Genomic DNA, 18842 nt, shown 5'->3' with positions numbered 1-18842 from the left:
CAGGAGGTAGACTGGAATTGCATTGAAAGCATAGGAAAAGAGGCAGAACGTCCACAATGATGCACTTGGCCAAAAAGGGCGTATGCGTTTTTTCCTGAATATATTCAGGAAAAAACGCATACGCCCTTTTTGGCCAACCAAGCAAGCTTGCAAAGGAAACCTGCACTACAATGAAGTCTCACTTCCACCCGGTCAAAAGGGCCATCTGAAAAAAGTGTAAAATCCAGAAAGGCAGGACAGGCCATGGAGAACTGGGAGCCTTGTTATGCTGATGGGCGGGATGTAAATTGCCAACAGACACTCGGGAGAAGTGTATGGTGTTTCCTGAAACATCTAAAAAACAAAGCAACAGAGCCTAGGGCACTTCCACTTATGGTCCCATAGCTTAGGGAAATTTAAATCAAAAAGACACAGCCACCCCAAAATTTGGGACGCCTCTGTTTACAAGAACCTCGTTTACAGTACAAGTTCAACATCGCAGAAAGTGAAAAATGGATAAAGAACTTGTGGTACTTACGTACAATGCAGTATCACTCAGCAATGAAATCTATGTCATCAGGCCCTTAGCAGCACAATGAGTGGATTCAGGTACGATGATTCTAACTGAAATAAGTCACACAGAAAAAGAAACATCATAAGATATCAGTAATACACGGAATGTAAACTTGGCTACACAGGAACTGAATTACAGAACAGAACAGGGTCTCAAATTTAGAAAACCAACTTATGCTTGCTTAAGGGGAAAGGTGAGTTGGGGAGCTGCATAAAACCAGAGATTGAAATGAGCACAGATAAAGTTCCTTAAGCCAAATATGGAATAGACAAGAGCTACTCCTTGCTCAACGAAATGGACTCAACACCGCATATTAAACGCCTAAGAATGTACCTGACTAGTAAGTATCTTAAAACCTATGGATTGCTATGTCTCCAAAAGAGAATCAAGCGTGTGTACAGGGACATAAACGCAGCAGTGATAGGATTGGAGAAGATCGGTGAGCAAATGAAGACCCTTTGAAGTCATATTGCATGGTACCCATTCCACGGGTTTCAACTACCCAGGTTTAAGGTATTCTTCCTTCAGCTAAAACATGCATGTGGAACCCAGAGTATGATCAACCGTGTGAACGGGAGACGTGTTCAAATATGTCTCAGTTTTTCTCCCCTGGTACTCGGGTGCAACATTCCAGACGCTTTACTAACACTCTCCCAACTTGGAGAGTCAACGCCTTTAGCCTCCTGTTTGGCCCAGTTTGCAATTTCTGGGGAAGATGAACAGGAATAGCGAGAACCAATGAGAGACTAGCTGGAGGTGTCTGGACGGGCAAATTTAACTCTCATTTCCCACCAGGAAGAGGAATTAACCAAAGGCTCAGTGTGCCGTGCCTGAACCAGATTAGGGCCTGAAACCATCCTGCGGTGTTGCGGCCAGCTCACAAGAAAGCGAGTTGAAGAAAGGAGCTCAGGGACACTGTAATTCACAAACCTGCAGAGTTATAAATGACAGCTATCGTCCAAAAATATACTGAAGTAAGGCTGCCAAGATGACTTCAAAGCAGGGCAGAATTGCAAGAAACCGATTTCAGGAGGTAGACTGGAATTGCATTGAAAGCATAGGAAAAGAGGCAGAACGTCCACAATGATGCACTTGGCCAAAAAGGGCATATGCGTTTTTTCCTGAATATATTCAGGAAAAAACGCATACGCACTTTTTGGCCAACCAAGCAAGCTTCCAAAGGAAATCTGCACTACAATGAAGTCTCACTTCCCCCAGGTCAAAAGGGCCATCTGAAAAAAGTGTAAAATCCAGAAAGGCAGGACAGGCCATGGAGAACTGGGAGCCTTGTTATGCTGATGGACGGGATGTAAATTGCCAACAGACACTCGGGAGAAGTGTATGGTGTTTCCTGAAACATCTAAAAAACAAAGCAACAGAGCCTAGGGCACTTCCACTTATGGTCCTATAGCTTAGGGAAATTAAAATCAAAAAGACACAGCCACCCCATAGTTTGGAACGGCTCTGTTTACAAGAACCTCCTTTACAGTAGAAGTTCAACATCCCAGAAAGTGAAAAATGGATAAAGAAGTTGTGGTATTTACTTACAAAGCAATATCACTCAGCAATGAAATCTATGTCATCAGGCCCTTAGCAGCACAATGAGTGGATTCAGGTATGATGATTCTAACTGAAATAAGTCACACAGAAAAAGAAACATCATAAGATATCACTAATACACGGAATGTAAACTTGGTTACACAGGAACTGAATTCCAAAACAGAACAGGGTCTCAAATTTAGAAAACCAACTTATGCTTGCTTAAGGGTAAAGGTGAGTTGGGGTGCTGCATAAAACCAGAGATTGAAATGAGCACAGATAAAGTTCCTTAAGCCAAATATGGAATAGACAAGAGCTACTCCTTGCTCAACGAAATGGACTCAACACCGCATATTAAACGCCTAAGTATGTACCTGACTAGTAAGTATCTTAAAACCTATGGATTGCTATGTCTCCGAAAGAGAATCAAGCGTGTGTACAGGGGCATAAATGCAGCAGTGATACGATTGGAGAGGTTCGGTGAGCAAATGAAGACCCTTTGAAGTCATATTGCATGGTACCCATTCCAAGGGTTTCAACTACTCAGGTTTAAGGTATTCTTCCTTCAGCTAAAACATGCATGCGGAACCTAGAGTATGATCAACCATGTGATCGGGAGATGTGTTCAAATATGTCTCAGTTTTCGTACCCTGGTACTCGGGTGCAACATTCCAGACACTTTACTAACACTCTCCCGACTTGGAGACTCAGTCCCTTTAACCTCCTGTTTGGCCCAGTTTTCAATTTCTGCGGAAGATGAACAGGAATAGCGAGAACCAATGAGAGACTAGCTGGAGGTGTCTGGACGGGTAAATTTAACTCTCATTTCCCACCAGGTAGAGGAATTAACCAAAGGCTCAGCATGCCGTGCCGGAACCAGATTAGGGCCTGAAGCCATCCTGCGGTGTTGCGGCCAGCTCAAAAGAAAGCGAGTTGAAGAAAGGAGCTCAGGGGCACTGTAATTCACAAACCTGCAGAGTTATAAATGACAGCTATCGTCCAAAATATACTGAAGTAAGGCTGCCAAGAGGACTTGAAAGCGGGGCAGAATTGCAGGAAACCGATTTCAGGAGGTAGACTGGAATTGCATTGAAAGCATAGGAAAAGAGGCAGAACGTCCACAATGATGCACTTGGCCAAAAAGGGCGTATGCATTTTTTCCTGAATATATTCAGGAAAAAACGCATACGCCCTTTTTGGCCAACCAAGCAAGCTTGCAAAGGAAATCTGCAGTACAATGAAGTCTTACTTCCCTCCGGTCAAAAGGGCCATCTGAAAAAAGTGTAAAATCCAGAAAGGCAGTACAGGCCATGGAGAACTGGGAGCCTTGTTATGCTGATGGGCGGGATGTAAATAGCCAACAGACATTCTGGAGAAGTGTATGGTGTTTCCTGAAACATCTAAAAAACAAAGCAACAGAGCCTAGGGCACTTCCACTTAAGGTCCTATAGCTTAGGAAAATTAAAATCAAAAAGACACAGCCACCCCAAAGTTTGGGACGCCTCTGTTTACAAGAACCTCGTTTACCGTAAAGTTCAATATCGCAGAAAGTGAAAAATGGTTAAAGAACTTGTGGTACTTACGTACAATGCAGTATCACTCAGCAATGAATTCTATGTCATCAGGCCCGTAGCAGCATAATGAGTGGATTCAGGTACGATGATTCTAACTAAAATAAGTCACACAGAAAAAGAAACATCATAAGATATCACTAATACACGGAATGTAAACTTGGCTACCCAGGAACTGAATTCCAAAACAGAACAGGGTCTCAAATTTAGAAAACCAACTTATGCTTGCTTAAGGGGAAAGGTGAGTTGGGGTGCTGCATAAAACCAGAGATTGAAATGAGCACAGATAAAGTTCCTTAAGCCAAATATGGAATAGACAAGAGCTATTCCTTGCTCAACGAAATGGACTCAACACCCCATATTAAACGCCTAAGAATGTACCTGACTAGTAAGTATCTTAAAACCTATGGATTGCTATGTCTCCAAAAGAGAATCAAGCGTGTGTACAGGGACATAAACGCAGCAGTGATAGGATTGGAGAGGTTCAGTGAGCAAATGAAGACCTTTGAAGTCATATTGCATGGTACCCATTCCACGGGTCTCAACTCTCCAGGTTTAAGGTATTCTTCCTTCAGCTAAAACATGCATGTGGAACCCAGAGTATGATCAACCATGTGATCGGGAGACGTGTTCAAATATGTCTCAGATTTCGTACCCTGGTACTCGGGTGCAACATTCCAGACGCTTTACTAACACTCTCCCGACTTGGAGAGTCAGTCCCTTTAACCTCCTGTTTGGCCCAGTTTCCAATTTCTGCGGAAGATGAACAGGAATAGCGAGAACCAATGAGAGACTAGCTGGAGGTGTCTGGACGGGCAAATTTAACTCTCATTTCCCACCAGGAAGAGGAATTAACCAAAGGCTCAGCGTGCCGTGCTGGAACCAGATTAGGGCCTGAAGCCATCCTGCGGTGTTGCGGCCAGCTCAAAAGAAAGCGAGTTGAAGAAAGGAGCTCAGGGGCACTGTTATTCACAAACCTGCAGAGTTATAAATGACAGCTATCATCCAAAAATATACTGAAGTAAGGCTGCCAAGAGGACTTGAAAGCGGGGCAGAATTGCAGGAAACCGATTTCAGGAGGTAGACTGGAATTGCATTGAAAGCATAGGAAAAGAGGCAGAACGTCCACAATGATGCACTTGGCCAAAAAGGGCGTATGCGTTTTTTCCTGAATATATTCAGGAAAAAACACATACGCCCTTTTTGGCCAACCAAGCAAGCTTGCAAAGGAAATCTGCACTACAATGAAGTCTCACTTCCCCCCGGTCAAAAGGGCCATCTGAAAAAAGTGTAAAATCCAGAAAGGCAGGACAGGCCATGGAGAACTGGGAGCCTTGTTATGCTGATGGGCGGGATGTAAATTGCCAACAGACACTCTGCAGAAGTGTATGGTGTTTCCTGAAACATCTAAAAAACAAAGCAACAGAGCCTAGGGCACTTCCACTTATGGTCCTATAGCTTAGGGAAATTAAAATCAAAAAGACACAGCCACCCCAAAGTTTGGGACGCCTCTGTTTACAAGAACCTCGTTTACAGTACAAGTTCAACATCGCAGAAAGTGAAAAATGGATAAAGAAGTTGTGGTATTTACTTACAAAGCAATATCACTCAGCAATGAAATCTATGTCATCAGGCCCTTAGCAGCACAATGAGTGGATTCAGGTATGATGATTCTAACTGAAAAAAGTCACACAGAAAAAGAAACATCATAAGATATCGGTAATACACGCAATAAACTTGGCTACACAGGAAATGAATTACAGAACAGAACAGGGTCTCAAATTTAGAAAACCAACTTATGCTTAATTAAGGGTAAAGGTGAGTTGGGGTGCTGCATAAAACCAGAGATCGAAATGAGCACAGATAAAGTTCCTTAAGCCAAATATGGAATAGACAAGAGCTACTCCTTGCTCAACGAAATGGACTCAACACCGCATATTAAACGCCTAAGAATGTACCTGACTAGTAAGTATCTTAAAACCTATGGATTGCTATGTCTCCGAAAGAGAATCAAGCATGTGTACAGGGGCATAAACGCAGCAGTGATAGGATTGGAGAGGTTCGGTGAGCAAATGAAGACCCTTTGAAGTCATATTGCATGGTACCCATTCCACGGTTTTCTACTACCCAGGTTTAAGGTATTCTTCCTTCAGCTAAAACATGCATGTGGAACCTAGAATATGATCAACCATGTGATCGGGAGACATGTTCAAACATGTCTCAGTTTTCGTACCCTGGTACTCGGGTGCAACATTCCAGACGCTTTACTAACACTCTACCGACTTGGAGAGTCAGTCCCTTTAACCTCCTGTTTGGCCCAGTTTGCAATTTCTGCGGAAGATGAACAGGAATAGCGAGAACCAATGAGAGACTAGCTGGAGGTGTCTGGACGGGCAAATTTAACTCTCATTTCCCACCAGGAAGAGGAATTAACCAAAGGCTCAGCGTGCCGTGCCGGAACCAGATTAGGGCCTGAAGCCATCCTGCGGTGTTGCGGCCAGGTCACAAGAAAGCGAGTTGAAGAAAGGAGCTCAGGGGCACTGTAATTCACAAACCTGCAGAGTTATAAATGACAGCTATCGTCCAAAAATATACTGAAGTAAGGCTGCCAAGAGGACTTGAAAGCGGGGCAGAATTGCAGGAAACCAATTTCAGGAGGTAGACTGGAATTGCATTGAAAGCATAGGAAAAGAGGCAGAACGTCCACAATGATGCAATTGGCCAAAAAGGGCATATGCGTTTTTTCCTGAATATATTCAGGAAAAAATGCATACGCCCTTTTTGGCCAACCAAGCAAGCTTGTAGAGGAAACCTGCACTACAATGAAGTCTCACTTCCCCCCGGTCAAAAGGACCATCTGAAAAAAGTGTAAAATGCAGAAAGGCAGGACAGGCCATGGAGAACTGGGAGCCTTGTTATGCTGATGGGCGGGATGTAAATTGCCAACAGACACACAGGAGAAGTGTATGGTGTTTCCTGAAACATCTAAAAAACAAAGCAACAGAGCCTAGGGCACTTCCACTTATGGTCCTATAGCTTAGGGAAATTAAAATAAACAAGACACAGCCACCCCAAAGTTTGGGACGCCTCTGTTTACAAGAACCTCGTTTACAGTACAAGTTCAACATCGCAGAAAGTGAAAAATGGATAAAGAACTTGTGGTACTTACGTACAAAGCAATATCACTCAGCAATGAAATCTATGTCATCAGGCCCTTAGCAGCACAATGAGTGGATTCAGGTACGATTATTCTAACTGAAATAAGTCACACAGAAAAAGAAACATCATAAGATATCAGTAATACACGGAATGTAAACTTGGCTACACAGGAACTGAATTCCAAAACAGAACAGGGTCTCAAATTTAGAAAACCAACTTATGCTTGCTTAAGGGGAAAGGTGAGTTGGGGTGCTGCATAAAACCAGAGATTGAAATGAGCACAGATAAAGTTCCTTAAGCCAAATATGGAATAGACAAGAGCTATTCCTTGCTCAACGAAATGGACTCAACACCCCATATTAAACGCCTAAGAATGTACCTGACTAGTAAGTATCTTAAAACCTATGGATTGCTATGTCTCCAAAAGAGAATCAAGCGTGTGCACAGGGACATAAATGCAGCAGTGATAGGATTGGAGAGGTTCAGTGAGCAAATGAAGACCTTTGAATTCATATTGCATGGTACCCATTCCACGAGTCTCAACTCTCCAGGTTTAAGGTATTCTTCCTTCAGCTAAAACATGCATGTGGAACCCAGAGTACGATGAACCATGGGAACGGGAGACGTGTTCAAATATGTCTCAGTTTTCCTCCCCTGGTACTCGGGTGCAACATTCCAGATGCTTTACTAACACTCTCCCCCTTGGAGACTCAGCGCCTTTAACCTCCTGTTTGGCCCAGTTTGCAATTTCTGTGGAAGATGAACAGGAATAGGGAGAACCAATGAGAGACTAGCTGGAGGTGTCTGGACGGGCAAATTTAACTCTCATTTCCCACCAGGAAGAGGAAATAACCAAAGACTCAGCATGCCGTGCCGGAACCAGATTAGGGCCTGAAGCCATCCTGCGGTGTTGCGGCCAGCTCACAAGAAAGCGAGTTGAAGAAAGGAGCTCAGGGGCACTGTAATTCACAAACCTGCAGAGTTATAAATGACAGCTATCGTCCCAAAATATACTGAAGTAAGGCTGTCAAGAGGACTTGAAAGCGGGGCAGAATTGCAGGAAACCGATTTCAGGAGGTAGACTGGAATTGCATTGAAAGCATAGGAAAAGAGGCAGAACGTCCACAATGATGCACTTGGCCAAAAAGGGCGTATGCGTTTTTTCCTGAATATATTCAGGAAAAAACGCATACGCCCTTTTTGGCCAACCAAGCAAGCTTGCAAAGGAAACCTGCACTACAATGAAGTCTCACTTCCACCCGGTCAAAAGGGCCATCTGAAAAAAGTGTAAAATCCAGAAAGGCAGGACAGGCCATGGAGAACTGGGAGCCTTGTTATGCTGATGGGCGGGATGTAAATTGCCAACAGACACTCGGGAGAAGTGTATGGTGTTTCCTGAAACATCTAAAAAACAAAGCAACAGAGCCTAGGGCACTTCCACTTATGGTCCCATAGCTTAGGGAAATTTAAATCAAAAAGACACAGCCACCCCAAAATTTGGGACGCCTCTGTTTACAAGAACCTCGTTTACAGTACAAGTTCAACATCGCAGAAAGTGAAAAATGGATAAAGAACTTGTGGTACTTACGTACAATGCAGTATCACTCAGCAATGAAATCTATGTCATCAGGCCCTTAGCAGCACAATGAGTGGATTCAGGTACGATGATTCTAACTGAAATAAGTCACACAGAAAAAGAAACATCATAAGATATCAGTAATACACGGAATGTAAACTTGGCTACACAGGAACTGAATTACAGAACAGAACAGGGTCTCAAATTTAGAAAACCAACTTATGCTTGCTTAAGGGGAAAGGTGAGTTGGGGAGCTGCATAAAACCAGAGATTGAAATGAGCACAGATAAAGTTCCTTAAGCCAAATATGGAATAGACAAGAGCTACTCCTTGCTCAACGAAATGGACTCAACACCGCATATTAAACGCCTAAGAATGTACCTGACTAGTAAGTATCTTAAAACCTATGGATTGCTATGTCTCCAAAAGAGAATCAAGCGTGTGTACAGGGGCATAAACGCAGCAGTGATAGGATTGGAGAGGTTCGGTGAGCAAATGAAGACCCTTTGAAGTCATATTGCATGGTACCCATTCCACGGGTTTCACCTACCCAGGTTTAAGGTATTCTTCCTTCAGCTAAAACATGCATGTGGAACCTAGAGTATGATCAACCATGTGATCGGGAGACGTGTTCAAATATGTCTCAGATTTCGTACCCTGGTACTCGGGTGCAACATTCCAGACGCTTTACTAACACTCTCCCGACTTGGAGAGTCAGTCCGTTTAACCTCCTGTTTGGCCCAGTTTGCAATTTCTGCGGAAGATGAACAGGAATAGCGAGAACCAATGAGAGACTAGCTGGAGGTGTCTGGACGGGCAAATTTAACTTTCATTTCCCACCAGGAAGAGGAATTAACCAAAGGCTCAGCGTGCCGTGCCGGAACCAGATTAGGGCCTGAAGCAATCCTGCGGTGTTGCGGCCAGCTCAAAAGAAAGCGAGTTGAAGAAAGGAGCTCAGGGGCACTGTAATTCACAAACCTGCAGAGTTATAAATGACAGCTATCGTCCAAAATATACTGAAGTAAGGCTGCCAAGAGGACTTGAAAGCGGGGCAGAATTGCAGGAAACCGATTTCAGGAGGTAGACTGGAATTGCATTGAAAGCATAGGAAAAGAGGCAGAACGTCCACAATGATGCACTTGGCCAAAAAGGGCGTATGCGTTTTTTCCTGAATATATTCAGGAAAAAACGCATACGCCCTTTTTGGCCAACCAAGCAAGCTTGCAAAGGAAATCTGCAGTACAATGAAGTCTTACTTCCCTCCGGTCAAAAGGGCCATCTGAAAAAAGTGTAAAATCCAGAAAGGCAGTACAGGCCATGGAGAACTGGGAGCCTTGTTATGCTGATGGGCGGGATGTAAATAGCCAACAGACATTCTGGAGAAGTGTATGGTGTTTCCTGAAACATCTAAAAAACAAAGCAACAGAGCCTAGGGCACTTCCACTTAAGGTCCTATAGCTTAGGAAAATTAAAATCAAAAAGACACAGCCACCCCAAAGTTTGGGACGCCTCTGTTTACAAGAACCTCGTTTACCGTAAAGTTCAATATCGCAGAAAGTGAAAAATGGTTAAAGAACTTGTGGTACTTACGTACAATGCAGTATCACTCAGCAATGAATTCTATGTCATCAGGCCCGTAGCAGCATAATGAGTGGATTCAGGTACGATGATTCTAACTAAAATAGTCACACAGAAAAAGAAACATCATAAGATATCACTAATACACGGAATGTAAACTTGGCTACCCAGGAACTGAATTCCAAAACAGAACAGGGTCTCAAATTTAGAAAACCAACTTATGCTTGCTTAAGGGGAAAGGTGAGTTGGGGTGCTGCATAAAACCAGAGATTGAAATGAGCACAGATAAAGTTCCTTAAGCCAAATATGGAATAGACAAGAGCTATTCCTTGCTCAACGAAATGGACTCAACACCCCATATTAAACGCCTAAGAATGTACCTGACTAGTAAGTATCTTAAAACCTATGGATTGCTATGTCTCCAAAAGAGAATCAAGCGTGTGTACAGGGACATAAACGCAGCAGTGATAGGATTGGAGAGGTTCAGTGAGCAAATGAAGACCTTTGAAGTCATACTGCATGGTACCCATTCCACGGGTCTCAACTCTCCAGGTTTAAGGTATTCTTCCTTCAGCTAAAACATGCATGTGGAACCCAGAGTATGATCAACCATGTGATCGGGAGACGTGTTCAAATATGTCTCAGATTTCGTACCCTGGTACTCGGGTGCAACATTCCAGACGCTTTACTAACACTCTCCCGACTTGGAGAGTCAGTCCCTTTAACCTCCTGTTTGGCCCAGTTTCCAATTTCTGCGGAAGATGAACAGGAATAGCGAGAACCAATGAGAGACTAGCTGGAGGTGTCTGGACGGGCAAATTTAACTCTCATTTCCCACCAGGAAGAGGAATTAACCAAAGGCTCAGCGTGCCGTGCTGGAACCAGATTAGGGCCTGAAGCCATCCTGCGGTGTTGCGGCCAGCTCAAAAGAAAGCGAGTTGAAGAAAGGAGCTCAGGGGCACTGTTATTCACAAACCTGCAGAGTTATAAATGACAGCTATCATCCAAAAATATACTGAAGTAAGGCTGCCAAGAGGACTTGAAAGCGGGGCAGAATTGCAGGAAACCGATTTCAGGAGGTAGACTGGAATTGCATTGAAAGCATAGGAAAAGAGGCAGAACGTCCACAATGATGCACTTGGCCAAAAAGGGCGTATGCGTTTTTTCCTGAATATATTCAGGAAAAAACGCATACGCCCTTTTTGGCCAACCAAGCAAGCTTGCAAAGGAAATCTGCACTACAATGAAGTCTCACTTCCCCCCGGTCAAAAGGGCCATCTGAAAAAAGTGTAAAATCCAGAAAGGCAGGACAGGCCATGGAGAACTGGGAGCCTTGTTATGCTGATGGGCGGGATGTAAATTGCCAACAGACACTCTGCAGAAGTGTATGGTGTTTCCTGAAACATCTAAAAAACAAAGCAACAGAGCCTAGGGCACTTCCACTTATGGTCCTATAGCTTAGGGAAATTAAAATCAAAAAGACACAGCCACCCCAAAGTTTGGGACGCCTCTGTTTACAAGAACCTCGTTTACAGTACAAGTTCAACATCGCAGAAAGTGAAAAATGGATAAAGAAGTTGTGGTATTTACTTACAAAGCAATATCACTCAGCAATGAAATCTATGTCATCAGGCCCTTAGCAGCACAATGAGTGGATTCAGGTATGATGATTCTAACTGAAAAAAGTCACACAGAAAAAGAAACATCATAAGATATCGGTAATACACGCAATAAACTTGGCTACACAGGAAATGAATTACAGAACAGAACAGGGTCTCAAATTTAGAAAACCAACTTATGCTTAATTAAGGGTAAAGGTGAGTTGGGGTGCTGCATAAAACCAGAGATCGAAATGAGCACAGATAAAGTTCCTTAAGCCAAATATGGAATAGACAAGAGCTACTCCTTGCTCAACGAAATGGACTCAACACCGCATATTAAACGCCTAAGAATGTACCTGACTAGTAAGTATCTTAAAACCTATGGATTGCTATGTCTCCGAAAGAGAATCAAGCATGTGTACAGGGGCATAAACGCAGCAGTGATAGGATTGGAGAGGTTCGGTGAGCAAATGAAGACCCTTTGAAGTCATATTGCATGGTACCCATTCCACGGTTTTCTACTACCCAGGTTTAAGGTATTCTTCCTTCAGCTAAAACATGCATGTGGAACCTAGAATATGATCAACCATGTGATCGGGAGACATGTTCAAACATGTCTCAGTTTTCGTACCCTGGTACTCGGGTGCAACATTCCAGACGCTTTACTAACACTCTACCGACTTGGAGAGTCAGTCCCTTTAACCTCCTGTTTGGCCCAGTTTGCAATTTCTGCGGAAGATGAACAGGAATAGCGAGAACCAATGAGAGACTAGCTGGAGGTGTCTGGACGGGCAAATTTAACTCTCATTTCCCACCAGGAAGAGGAATTAACCAAAGGCTCAGCGTGCCGTGCCGGAACCAGATTAGGGCCTGAAGCCATCCTGCGGTGTTGCGGCCAGGTCACAAGAAAGCGAGTTGAAGAAAGGAGCTCAGGGGCACTGTAATTCACAAACCTGCAGAGTTATAAATGACAGCTATCGTCCAAAAATATACTGAAGTAAGGCTGCCAAGAGGACTTGAAAGCGGGGCAGAATTGCAGGAAACCAATTTCAGGAGGTAGACTGGAATTGCATTGAAAGCATAGGAAAAGAGGCAGAACGTCCACAATGATGCAATTGGCCAAAAAGGGCATATGCGTTTTTTCCTGAATATATTCAGGAAAAAATGCATACGCCCTTTTTGGCCAACCAAGCAAGCTTGTAGAGGAAACCTGTACTACAATGAAGTCTCACTTCCCCCCGGTCAAAAGGACCATCTGAAAAAAGTGTAAAATGCAGAAAGGCAGGACAGGCCATGGAGAACTGGGAGCCTTGTTATGCTGATGGGCGGGATGTAAATTGCCAACAGACACACAGGAGAAGTGTATGGTGTTTCCTGAAACATCTAAAAAACAAAGCAACAGAGCCTAGGGCACTTCCACTTATGGTCCTATAGCTTAGGGAAATTAAAATAAACAAGACACAGCCACCCCAAAGTTTGGGACGCCTCTGTTTACAAGAACCTCGTTTACAGTACAAGTTCAACATCGCAGAAAGTGAAAAATGGATAAAGAACTTGTGGTACTTACGTACAAAGCAATATCACTCAGCAATGAAATCTATGTCATCAGGCCCTTAGCAGCACAATGAGTGGATTCAGGTACGATTATTCTAACTGAAATAAGTCACACAGAAAAAGAAACATCATAAGATATCAGTAATACACGGAATGTAAACTTGGCTACACAGGAACTGAATTCCAAAACAGAACAGGGTCTCAAATTTAGAAAACCAACTTATGCTTGCTTAAGGGGAAAGGTGAGTTGGGGTGCTGCATAAAACCAGAGATTGAAATGAGCACAGATAAAGTTCCTTAAGCCAAATATGGAATAGACAAGAGCTATTCCTTGCTCAACGAAATGGACTCAACACCCCATATTAAACGCCTAAGAATGTACCTGACTAGTAAGTATCTTAAAACCTATGGATTGCTATGTCTCCAAAAGAGAATCAAGCGTGTGCACAGGGACATAAATGCAGCAGTGATAGGATTGGAGAGGTTCAGTGAGCAAATGAAGACCTTTGAATTCATATTGCATGGTACCCATTCCACGAGTCTCAACTCTCCAGGTTTAAGGTATTCTTCCTTCAGCTAAAACATGCATGTGGAACCCAGAGTACGATGAACCATGGGAACGGGAGACGTGTTCAAATATGTCTCAGTTTTCCTCCCCTGGTACTCGGGTGCAACATTCCAGATGCTTTACTAACACTCTCCCCCTTGGAGACTCAGCGCCTTTAACCTCCTGTTTGGCCCAGTTTGCAATTTCTGTGGAAGATGAACAGGAATAGGGAGAACCAATGAGAGACTAGCTGGAGGTGTCTGGACGGGCAAATTTAACTCTCATTTCCCACCAGGAAGAGGAAATAACCAAAGACTCAGCATGCCGTGCCGGAACCAGATTAGGGCCTGAAGCCATCCTGCGGTGTTGCGGCCAGCTCACAAGAAAGCGAGTTGAAGAAAGGAGCTCAGGGGCACTGTAATTCACAAACCTGCAGAGTTATAAATGACAGCTATCGTCCCAAAATATACTGAAGTAAGGCTGTCAAGAGGACTTGAAAGCGGGGCAGAATTGCAGGAAACCGATTTCAGGAGGTAGACTGGAATTGCATTGAAAGCATAGGAAAAGAGGCAGAACGTCCACAATGATGCACTTGGCCAAAAAGGGCGTATGCGTTTTTTCCTGAATATATTCAGGAAAAAACGCATACGCCCTTTTTGGCCAACCAAGCAAGCTTGCAAAGGAAACCTGCACTACAATGAAGTCTCACTTCCACCCGGTCAAAAGGGCCATCTGAAAAAAGTGTAAAATCCAGAAAGGCAGGACAGGCCATGGAGAACTGGGAGCCTTGTTATGCTGATGGGTGGGATGTAAATTGCCAACAGACACTCGGGAGAAGTGTATGGTGTTTCCTGAAACATCTAAAAAACAAAGCAACAGAGCCTAGGGCACTTCCACTTATGGTCCCATAGCTTAGGGAAATTTAAATCAAAAAGACACAGCCACCCCAAAATTTGGGACGCCTCTGTTTACAAGAACCTCGTTTACAGTACAAGTTCAACATCGCAGAAAGTGAAAAATGGATAAAGAACTTGTGGTACTTACGTACAATGCAGTATCACTCAGCAATGAAATCTATGTCATCAGGCCCTTAGCAGCACAATGAGTGGATTCAGGTACGATGATTCTAACTGAAATAAGTCACACAGAAAAAGAAACATCATAAGATATCAGTAATACACGGAATGTAAACTTGGCTACACAGGAACTGAATTACAGAACAGAACAGGGTCTCAAATTTAGAAAACCAACTTATGCTTGCTTAAGGGGAAAGGTGAGTTGGGGAGCTGCATAAAACCAGAGATTGAAATGAGCACAGATAAAGTTCCTTAAGCCAAATATGGAATAGACAAGAGCTACTCCTTGCTCAACGAAATGGACTCAACACCGCATATTAAACGCCTAAGAATGTACCTGACTAGTAAGTATCTTAAAACCTATGGATTGCTATGTCTCCAAAAGAGAATCAAGCGTGTGTACAGGGACATAAACGCAGCAGTGATAGGATTGGAGAAGATCGGTGAGCAAATGAAGACCCTTTGAAGTCATATTGCATGGTACCCATTCCACGGGTTTCAACTACCCAGGTTTAAGGTATTCTTCCTTCAGCTAAAACATGCATGTGGAACCCAGAGTATGATCAACCGTGTGAACGGGAGACGTGTTCAAATATGTCTCAGTTTTTCTCCCCTGGTACTCGGGTGCAACATTCCAGACGCTTTACTAACACTCTCCCAACTTGGAGAGTCAACGCCTTTAGCCTCCTGTTTGGCCCAGTTTGCAATTTCTGGGGAAGATGAACAGGAATAGCGAGAACCAATGAGAGACTAGCTGGAGGTGTCTGGACGGGCAAATTTAACTCTCATTTCCCACCAGGAAGAGGAATTAACCAAAGGCTCAGTGTGCCGTGCCTGAACCAGATTAGGGCCTGAAACCATCCTGCGGTGTTGCGGCCAGCTCACAAGAAAGCGAGTTGAAGAAAGGAGCTCAGGGACACTGTAATGCACAAACCTGCAGAGTTATAAATGACAGCTATCGTCCAAAAATATACTGAAGTAAGGCTGCCAAGATGACTTCAAAGCAGGGCAGAATTGCAGGAAACCGATTTCAGGAGGTAGACTGGAATTGCATTGAAAGCATAGGAAAAGAGGCAGAACGTCCACAATGATGCACTTGGCCAAAAAGGGCATATGCGTTTTTTCCTGAATATATTCAGGAAAAAACGCATACGCACTTTTTGGCCAACCAAGCAAGCTTCCAAAGGAAATCTGCACTACAATGAAGTCTCACTTCCCCCAGGTCAAAAGGGCCATCTGAAAAAAGTGTAAAATCCAGAAAGGCAGGACAGGCCATGGAGAACTGGGAGCCTTGTTATGCTGATGGACGGGATGTAAATTGCCAACAGACACTCGGGAGAAGTGTATGGTGTTTCCTGAAACATCTAAAAAACAAAGCAACAGAGCCACGGCACTTCCACTTATGGTCCTATAGCTTAGGGAAATTAAAATCAAAAAGACACAGCCACCCCAAAGTTTGGAACGGCTCTGTTTACAAGAACCTCCTTTACAGTAGAAGTTCAACATCCCAGAAAGTGAAAAATGGATAAAGAAGTTGTGGTATTTACTTACAAAGCAATATCACTCAGCAATGAAATCTATGTCATCAGGCCCTTAGCAGCACAATGAGTGGATTCAGGTATGATGATTCTAACTGAAATAAGTCACACAGAAAAACAAACATCATAAGATATCACTAATACACGGAATGTAAACTTGGTTACACAGGAACTGAATTCCAAAACAGAACAGGGTCTCAAATTTAGAAAACCAACTTATGCTTGCTTAAGGGTAAAGGTGAGTTGGGGTGCTGCATAAAACCAGAGATTGAAATGAGCACAGATAAAGTTCCTTAAGCCAAATATGGAATAGACAAGAGCTACTCCTTGCTCAACGAAATGGACTCAACACCGCATATTAAACGCCTAAGTATGTACCTGACTAGTAAGTATCTTAAAACCTATGGATTGCTATGTCTCCGAAAGAGAATCAAGCGTGTGTACAGGGGCATAAATGCAGCAGTGATACGATTGGAGAGGTTCGGTGAGCAAATGAAGACCCTTTGAAGTCATATTGCATGGTACCCATTCCAAGGGTTTCAACTACTCAGGTTTAAGGTATTCTTCCTTCAGCTAAAACATGCATGCGGAACCTAGAGTATGATCAACCATGTGATCGGGAGATGTGTTCAAATATGTCTCAGTTTTCGTACCCTGGTACTCGGGTGCAACATTCCAGACACTTTACTAACACTCTCCCGACTTGGAGACTCAGTCCCTTTAACCTCCTGTTTGGCCCAGTTTTCAATTTCTGCGGAAGATGAACAGGAATAGCGAGAACCAATGAGAGACTAGCTGGAGGTGTCTGGACGGGTAAATTTAACTCTCATTTCCCACCAGGTAGAGGAATTAACCAAAGGCTCAGCATGCCGTGCCGGAACCAGATTAGGGCCTGAAGCCATCCTGCGGTGTTGCGGCCAGCTCAAAAGAAAGCGAGTTGAAGAAAGGAGCTCAGGGGCACTGTAATTCACAAACCTGCAGAGTTATAAATGACAGCTATCGTCCAAAATATACTGAAGTAAGGCTGCCAAGAGGACTTGAAAGCGGGGCAGAATTGCAGGAAACCGATTTCAGGAGGTAGACTGGAATTGCATTGAAAGCATAGGAAAAGAGGCAGAACGTCCACAATGATGCACTTGGCCAAAAAGGGCGTATGCATTTTTTCCTGAATATATTCAGGAAAAAACGCATACGCCCTTTTTGGCCAACCAAGCAAGCTTGCAAAGGAAATCTGCAGTACAATGAAGTCTCACTTCCCTCCGGTCAAAAGGGCCATCTGAAAAAAGTGTAAAATCCAGAAAGGCAGTACAGGCCATGGAGAACTGGGAGCCTTGTTATGCTGATGGGCGGGATGTAAATAGCCAACAGGCATTCTGGAGAAGTGTATGGTGTTTCCTGAAACATCTAAAAAACAAAGCAACAGAGCCTAGGGCACTTCCACTTAAGGTCCTATAGCTTAGGAAAATTAAAATCAAAAAGACACAGCCACCCCAAAGTTTGGGACGCCTCTGTTTACAAGAACCTCGTTTACCGTAAAGTTCAATATCGCAGAAAGTGAAAAATGGTTAAAGAACTTGTGGTACTTACGTACAATGCAGTATCACTCAGCAATGAATTCTATGTCATCAGGCCCGTAGCAGCATAATGAGTGGATTCAGGTACGATGATTCTAACTAAAATAAGTCACACAGAAAAAGAAACATCATAAGATATCACTAATACACGGAATGTAAACTTGGCTACCCAGGAACTGAATTCCAAAACAGAACAGGGTCTCAAATTTAGAAAACCAACTTATGCTTGCTTAAGGGGAAAGGTGAGTTGGGGTGCTGCATAAAACCAGAGATTGAAATGAGCACAGATAAAGTTCCTTAAGCCAAATATGGAATAGACAAGAGCTACTCCTTGCTCAACGAAATGGACTCAACACCCCATATTAAACGCCTAAGAATGTACCTGACTAGTAAGTATCTTAAAACCTATGGATTGCTATGTCTCCAAAAGAGAATCAAGCGTGTGTACAGGGACATAAACGCAGCACTGATAGGATTGGAGAGGTTCGGTGAGCAAATGAATACCTTTGAAGTCATATTGCATGGTACCCATTCCACGGGTCTCAACTCTCCAGGTTTAAGGTATTCTTCCTTCAGCTAAAACATGCATGTGGAACCCAGAGTATGATCAACCACGTGAACGGGAGACGTGTTCAAATATGTCTCAGTTTTCCTCCCCTGGTACTCGGGTGCAACATTCCAGACGCTTTACTAACACTCTCCCCCTTGGAGAGTCAGCGCCTTTAACCTCCTGTTGGCCCAGTTTGCAATTTCTGTGGAAGATGAACAGGAATAGGGAGAACCAATGAGAGACTAGCTGGAGGTGTCTGGACGGGCAAATTTAACTCTCATTTCCCACCAGGAAGAGGAAATAACCAAAGACTCAGCATGCCGTGCCGGAACCAGATTAGGGCCTGAAGCCATCCTGCGGTGTTGCGGCCAGCTCACAAGAAAGCGAGTTGAAGAAAGGAGCTCAGGGGCACTGTAATGCACAAAC

This window comes from Stenella coeruleoalba, assembly GCF_951394435.1.
Source record: "Stenella coeruleoalba genome assembly, contig: scaffold_64, whole genome shotgun sequence".
Taxonomy (NCBI): Eukaryota; Metazoa; Chordata; class Mammalia; order Artiodactyla; family Delphinidae; genus Stenella; species Stenella coeruleoalba.
Note: the sequence above shows the minus strand (reverse complement) of the source record.